The following is a 7,723-nucleotide window of genomic DNA, read 5'->3' as shown; positions in this document are numbered from 1 at the left end:
GGAAATGAATGTTGAAAACTAAAAATAAATTCATCCATAAAAAAGTAACCAAATCCGATTATAATACAACTTATCACATGCCAATTTGCTCTGATCAGATTATGAAGAATATCCTTTCAGAGGAGACCCGTTTTGAGGTCTCTGCCCCCAGAGTCTCTTGGAGAGAAAGGTGGATTGCAACCAAATACAGGGAGTCCAAGAGATAGAAATAGGAATTTGGGGGTAAGACTCACCCACCTTTCAGGGCTGAGAGTTAAGGAGAAAAGAGCCCTGTGGATGCCTAATGCTAGCCCTATCAGGAGAAAAAAGTCCAGTCTCTGATACCAGTCCTAATTCAGGTCATGACACTATTAAATGTCCACCTCCACAGAGTCTGTTCTAAGAAAGAAAAATAAAATTAGGTTGTGTCCACATTTCAATTTCTCCCAGGCTGGTGACACACACGCATTACATGGGAATTCTAGTCCAGAACTAAGCTTGCCTAAGAAAGCCAGTACAGATGTAGCTTGTTTTGGAGCTTAGGGTGCCCAGTTTATGTATATTTTCAACTGGGGCTGATATCACCCCATTATTATTTTACCTCCAAACAGAGGAAATATCTCTTCTATGAGAGCACTACCCAACCATACCAGATTACTCCCAGCTTTGGGCTATGTAGACTGAAGAATCTGTCTCCACTGAAGCTTGAGCAGAACACAGTGGAACTTCTCTGTACCTTTGATAAAGTCAGTTCAGGGTTGGGCTAGGGGTTGACCAGGATAAGGAGTCTCAATGCAATCTCATTTTCAGCAAACTGAACTTCAGAAGAAAAAGCATTGTTCACAACTCCAAAGGCTTAACTAAATGACATGATTAAATGCTTTACAAGAATTAGAACAATGAAAGTAATTCTAGGGAAGATTGACCAATTTAAATTTGTCAGTTTCAAAAAAGATAATTAAAAGAGAAAAATAAGGAAACCATTATGTCAATCATATTAATCAATATTGTTTTAGAGTATTTAAAACAGCCAGACAGTATAAGGTTAGAATATTGTTGTGGCATACAAAACAGTGAGTTGGTGGACTTAGAAAAATATGGAAAGACTTGTCCCTATGAAGGAAAGCTATCTATACTCAGAGAAAGAGGAGAAACAAGTCTTGTATGGTGTGGCATAGATAGCACATGAATGTATATGTCATTATATGACTATGATCATAGATATCTAAATATAAGTATGTATATGTGGGAGTATATAAGTATGTGTATATGTATGTGTGTATATATGTATATACTTGTGTATTATGCATATATGTGCATGTATTTATATCTGCACTTAATTGTGATCTTCTTGAGGGAAGAGGGAAGGAGGAAGGGAGAAAAAGAATCAAGGAAAATGTGCACAGCAGAGAACAAATGAAAATTTACAAGGAAGCAAAGAAAAGATGGACACCTCTGAACACAATGTGTAGTATTGATTATATTGGCTTTCTTGTTATGGAAATTTTTTGCTGTATATTTTGAATCCTTTCTAACTTGTGCTGTGCACATGGCAATGCATTTTGTCTTTTCTTAGAATGCATTTTTTTCTTTTCTTATTTTGTATTTAAGTTTAATATAAATTAATTAATAAAAAAAGAACTCCTTCTCCTGTCTTGCACTCTTTGTTTTGGATTGGGCAATGTAGGGGTGGGAATAAAAATATTTTTATAAATTAATCCTTGATTTTAATTTTTTTTTTTTTTGTGGTTCAGAGTGTCATTTTTTAGGTTGATGATGGAATTCTAATAAAGCTGACCCCACTCCCAATATTCTAACTTCCTCATAGGCCTTCCTGAACAACAGGCACATCCAGATTTAACCATACAATCTGGCTTTAACCACACCACAGGCTCCAAGACTCAAGACAGCCAATCCCCTTACCAAGCCACTGTGTCCTCCCTCCCCTGACTCAATGTCCTGTCAACCTTAGAGTTGGTTTAAGAAGGCAAACATGATTAGGTTGTGTCCACCATTTCATTTCTCTCAGTGGTGGTGATGGGATTCTTGGACCCCCATTCTAAAATCACAGTTCTCTCTAAAAGTCATATTTCTCGCTAGCCTCATAACACAATCCCAGACAGTTTCTCCCCAGCCCAAGGACAGCCTGCCCCAGCAACAACCATTATCTCCCTTCCTGATACAGTAGCCAGCTGCACCTACAGAATTCATTAGTTTGAACCAGCTGTGTACTGGCTGGACTGGGTCATAATGAAATTTACTACTCACTGACCAATCATATGTATCTTAGACTTGGACATACATAGTATATTCCTTTACGTTAATCTTGTCTAGCAAGACAAGAGCAGCCTATTATTCCTTGGTCAACCCTGACCATTATTTATTTATTTTTTGACTTAGTGTCATTTCAGGCCTAAAACCACACATCCTGTTAGCTCTCCCTTGGGCTATTTCCTGATGAACTTTGGATAAAATATCTGTGCAATCGATGCCAAAAGTGCATGTTCCTTTAAGAACTAACCACTCCTTAACCACTCCCTAATCCCACCCCTAAAACAACTAGTTAGCATACTTTGCAAGTTTTACTGTGGAATATCCTATATAAACTTTACCTGTATCCCTCTAAGGTTGCAGGTTCCCTAAGAACTCTTGCCACCTGGAAAGTATAATAAATCTTTACCTTGACCTCAACAATGCTTGAGTCCAAGAATTTATTCCAGGCAATCTGCCCCTGTACTCCCTTCTTTGTTGGGGTTTCACCCCCACCTCTTTCCAGGCCTCATCAGTGGTATGCAGGTATTGGATGGAAACTAACAGTTTGGAACTGAGAGCTCCTTTTAGGACTGAGGTACACAATTTGTACACCCTCGGAAGAGTCTGTATTTCCAAGGGCTATCAATCAACTCTGATTCGTTAACACATTGGGAGATGGGTTATATTAAAATGAGAGTGATGTGGAAGGTGTCTTAGGTCACCAAGTTTTTGTCAAAGAGTCGTCAATATCCATATCCCACATTTGGGAGAATCAACATTTTCTCCAAACCTGTCTGAGCAAATGCAATGGACAGGAATATACCTGAAAAGCAACTCAGAGTTTCTTTTACTGTATGATTATATCTTGTCCTGGGTAAATATTTAAGAAAGATTTCCTGCACTGATTGGTTTCTGACTAAGGAAGTGGAAAAGGAGAAAAAAAAGAATCTATCTCCCCTCTTAGCCTGAGGCCTCCCTATCTTTTGATTAAGCTACTTCCGAGCTTGGATTTGACCAGGAAAAGGAAGGTAAATGCCATCTCTTTATAAGTAATGTCCTTCTGAAGAAGGAACTGAACATTGGAAGAATGGGCTGGGGGAAGAGCTCTGAATCTCATTTTTCACAATCCTAACTTCCTCATATGCCTCACTGCTGCACCAGACCAACAGGTGTGTCCATGTGATGGAATCCCTGCCCCTGTCTCCAGCTAACCACTGCCTCTAGACCTATTTCTCATGTGTCTCACAGAAACAGCAGGTGTGTCCATGCATTCAACCACAACCACATCTATGTACTCTCACACAGGACCACAATAGCCAGCCAATCAGAAAACAGAACCACAAGGATACCTGAGCAGGATGTGGACTCCAAAATAATAGAAGGAACTTTTCCTACATAGGTACCTGCACAGTAATAGCAAAATCTGTCCTTTAGGTGAACTTATGATGTAGAGAGGCTTATTACAATATCATTATTGTACATACAACAACCCCACCCCAATTTGTTTTTCTGTATGCATTATGAGAAATTGCATGCACAATTTCACCAAGGTTGGGACCATTGCATTATTACCTAATCCCTTAACAAACCCCTCCTGCCTTTTAAATATTCATAATTTCTGTTGTGTAGTCAGCACCATTACACGATAAAATTACCTGTTGTCTTACTACGATATTATTCTGGGAACTCAGCCCATTGGAGACATCATTCCCAATAAATGTTTATACTTGGATTAGAGATGATTTGACTCCGAATTCTTGGATAGGGTTCTACCATAACACATCATGAAACCTCAACAATTTTGGTGTCCTTGGGTTGATAGAGTCTCAGACTCTGACCCTAACTAGTGAAATTGCAACATTGGGACTAAACAGTTTTGCTCAGGGTCAAGGCCTGAGCCCCCTCGATCCCCCTGACCCACGGGCCTCTAACCTGTGGGCCCTGAAGGAAGGAGACTGGAGACAAGATGATCCGGGCAACAACTCTTTATTCAGCTGAGGGTTAGGGTTTATAAAGGCTGATCCACCAATCACATACATGCTGAGCTCATCCCATTACTTCACCATCTCATGACTATTCCACATCCTTACACCCGCAGTACGGAAGGAAGCTTATCTTGTTCCTGCAGCTAGTTCCTGGGTTCCCAGGCTCACTTGTAACTTTATTGTACAGGACATTGGTATCTGCAGGAACATCAGGTTCCAGGGTCACACAGAGCTTCTGCTAGGGTGTGCACCAGCACCGTTCCCACGGGAACAGGCTTTGCCTCTGACTTGCACCCCCTGGGACCCTCTGGACCCCTTACACAGTTTTTTATATAAAATTTACAAAACAGCATAAAAAGAGAAAAGTCACTTAATGTGGCAATTGTGTAATATATGAGGTGTCAGTTAAGAATGACAATGAGCTTGTAAACCTAATGTTATATTCTAGTCTTTTATTTTTTGGGGTCCAGATCCCAAAGACTTGCTCTTTTTCTTCTAGGGGTTCAGATTCCATTCTCATCATTCTGCCTTTAAACAAATGGGACCAAAATTGTTTTGAAGTAAGGGACAAAGATGTAGACTTCTGAAACTGCTTCCTTCTTGCAAAGAGTGTAGAGCTGTCCCTGCTCAGAAGGGATCGTCTGGGAGGAGTTTGACTGAAACAGAGCATAGGCTACATCCAGGGAACAATAGGTGAACACAGGCTTGTGCCCACTGTTTTCTACCAACTGTAGGTGAATGGTCTGTAGTCAGAAGACACATCTGACAAACACATCTGCAGGGCCCAAATAAATAAAGGAAGGAATAAAAGTGCGAGTTCCATTAAAATCATTTACATTTGACCTGAAGGATTATCTGATGTTGTTATTTTCTCCAAAGTTTCCACTCTGATTCTAAATTCCTTTAGGAGGATAAGATCCTACTGGGAAGCAATAACATTTTTCCAGGTAGAAGTTTTCCACCTTTGGTCAGAGACTGACTTTTACTCCAATTTACTCCAAGACTTGGGAGGATACTTAAGTAAAGAGGAGGCCTAACTACTTCCCTCTAAGAAAACTGATTGCTTTGTAATTCTCTTCCTCAAGCCAAAGTGAAGATGTTTCTGATTAAATTTCAGTTGTTTTGGGATTTAGAATGACTATACATTCAGGTCAAAATAGTAAGATATCACACACTTGCATTGTGCTTATATTTTTGCTAACCATTTGCTCTGATTATAGAAATTTGCTATACAAGAATATAGCATGGACAAGATTTAGAATACAAATATGACAGGATAAAACATTCTTAGAATTCAGATAATTCAAAGTTTTTCCACCATTCAGTATCAATTTTTCCTCATAGCCAGACTCAGGAATAGCCAGGTGGGTAATATTACTTTTTATTTTTTATTTTTATTTTTCATTTATTTATTTAACTTTTGACATTCATTTTCACAAAATTTTGGGTTACAAATTTTCTCCCCTTTTGTCCCCTCCCCCCACCACAAAACACCGAGCATTCTAATTACCCTTATCACCAATCTGCTCTGTCTTCTATCATCCCTCTCTGCCCTTGTCTCCATCTTCTCTTTTGTCCTATAAGGCCAAATAACTTTCTATACCCCTTTACCTATATTTCTTATTTCCTAATAGCAAGAACAGTACTCGACAGTTGTTCCTAAAACTTTGAGTTCCAACTTCTCTTCCTCCCTCCCTCCCCACCCCTTCCTTTTGGAAGGCAAGCAATTCAATAGAGGCCAAATCTATGTAGTTTTGCAAATGACTTCCATAATAGTTGTGTTGTATAAGACTAACTATATTTCCCTCCATCCTATCATGTCGCCCATTACTTCTGTTCTCTCTTTTGATCTTGTCCCTCCCCATGAGTGTTGACCTCAAATTGCTCCCTCCTCCCCATGCCCTCCCTTCCATCATCCCCCCCACCCTGCTTATCCCCTTATCCCCCACTTTCCTGCATTGTAAGATAGCTTTTCATACCAAAATGAGTGTGCATTTTATTCCTTCCTTTAGTGGAATGTGATGAGAGTAAACTTCATGTTTTTATCTCACCTCCCCTCTTTATCCCTCCACTAATAAGTCTTTTGCTTGCCTCTGTTATGAGAGATAATTTGCCCCATTCCATTTCTCCCTTTCTCCTCCCAATATATTTCTCTTTCACTACTTGATTTCATTTTTTTAAGATATGATCCCATCCTCTTCAATTCACTCTGCGCACTCTGTCTCTATGTGAGTGTGTGTGTGTGTGTGTGTATGTAATCCCACCTAGTATCCAGATACTGAATAGTTTCAAGAGTTACAAATATTGTCTTTCCATGTAGGAATGTAAACCATTCAACTTCAGCAAGTCCCTTAAGACTTCTCTTTGCTGTTTACCTTTTCATGCTTCTCTTCATTCCTGTGTTTGAAAGTCAAATTTTCTTCTCAGCTCTGGTCTTTTCCTCAAGAATGCTTGAAAGTCCTCTATTTCATTGAAAGACCAATTTTTCCCCTGAAGTATTATACTCAGTTTTGCTGGGTAGGTAATTCTTGGTTTTAGTCCTAGTTCCTTTGACTTCTGGAATACCCTGTTCCACGCCCTTCGATCCCTTAGTGTAGAAGCTGCTAGATCTTGTGTTATCCTGATTGTATTTCCACAATACTTGAATCATTTCTTTCTAGCTGCTTGCAATATTTTCTCCTTGACCTGGGAACTCTGGAATTTGGCCACAATGTTCCTAGGAGTTTCTCTTTTTGGATCTCTTTCAGGCGGTGATCTGTGGATTCTGTGAATACTTTTTTTGCCCTCTGGTTCTAGAATCTCAGGGCAGTTTTCCTTGATAATTTCATGAAAGATGATGTCTAGGCTCTTTTTTTGATCATGGCTTTCAGGTAGTCCCATAATTTTTAAATTGGTCTCTCCTGGATCTATTTTCCAGGTCAGGTGTTTTTCCAATGAGATATTTCACATTGTCTTCCATTTTTTCATTCTTTTGGTTTTGTTTTGTGATTTCTTGGTTTCTCATAAAGTCATTGGCCTCCATCTGTTCCATTCTAATTTTGAAAGAACTATTTTCTTCAGTGAGCTTTTGAACCTCCTTTTCCATTTGGCTAATTCTGCTTTTGAAAGCATTCTTCTCCTCATTGGCTTTTTGAACCTCTTTTGCCAATTGAGTTAGCCTATTTTTCAAGGTGTTATTTTCTTCAGCATTTTTTTGGGTCTCTTTTAGCAGGGTGCTGACCTGCTGTTCATGCTTTACCTGCATGTCTCTTATTTCTTTTCCAAGTTTTTCCTCCACCTCTCTAACTTGATTTTCAAAATCCTTTTTGAGCTCTTCCATGGCCTGAGCCCATTGAGTGGGCTGGGATACAGAAGCCTTGACTTCTGTGTCTTTGCATGATGGTAACCATTATTCTTCCTCATCAGAAAGGAAGGGAGGGAATACCTATTCACCAAGAAAGTAACCTTCTAAAGTCTTATTTTTTTTTCCCTTTTCTGGGCATTTTCCCAGCCAGTGACTTGACTTC

The sequence above is a fragment of the Notamacropus eugenii genome, chromosome 5 (assembly GCF_028372415.1).
Source record: "Notamacropus eugenii isolate mMacEug1 chromosome 5, mMacEug1.pri_v2, whole genome shotgun sequence".
NCBI classification, from domain to species: domain Eukaryota; kingdom Metazoa; phylum Chordata; class Mammalia; order Diprotodontia; family Macropodidae; genus Notamacropus; species Notamacropus eugenii.
This window is presented reverse-complemented; position numbering follows the sequence as displayed.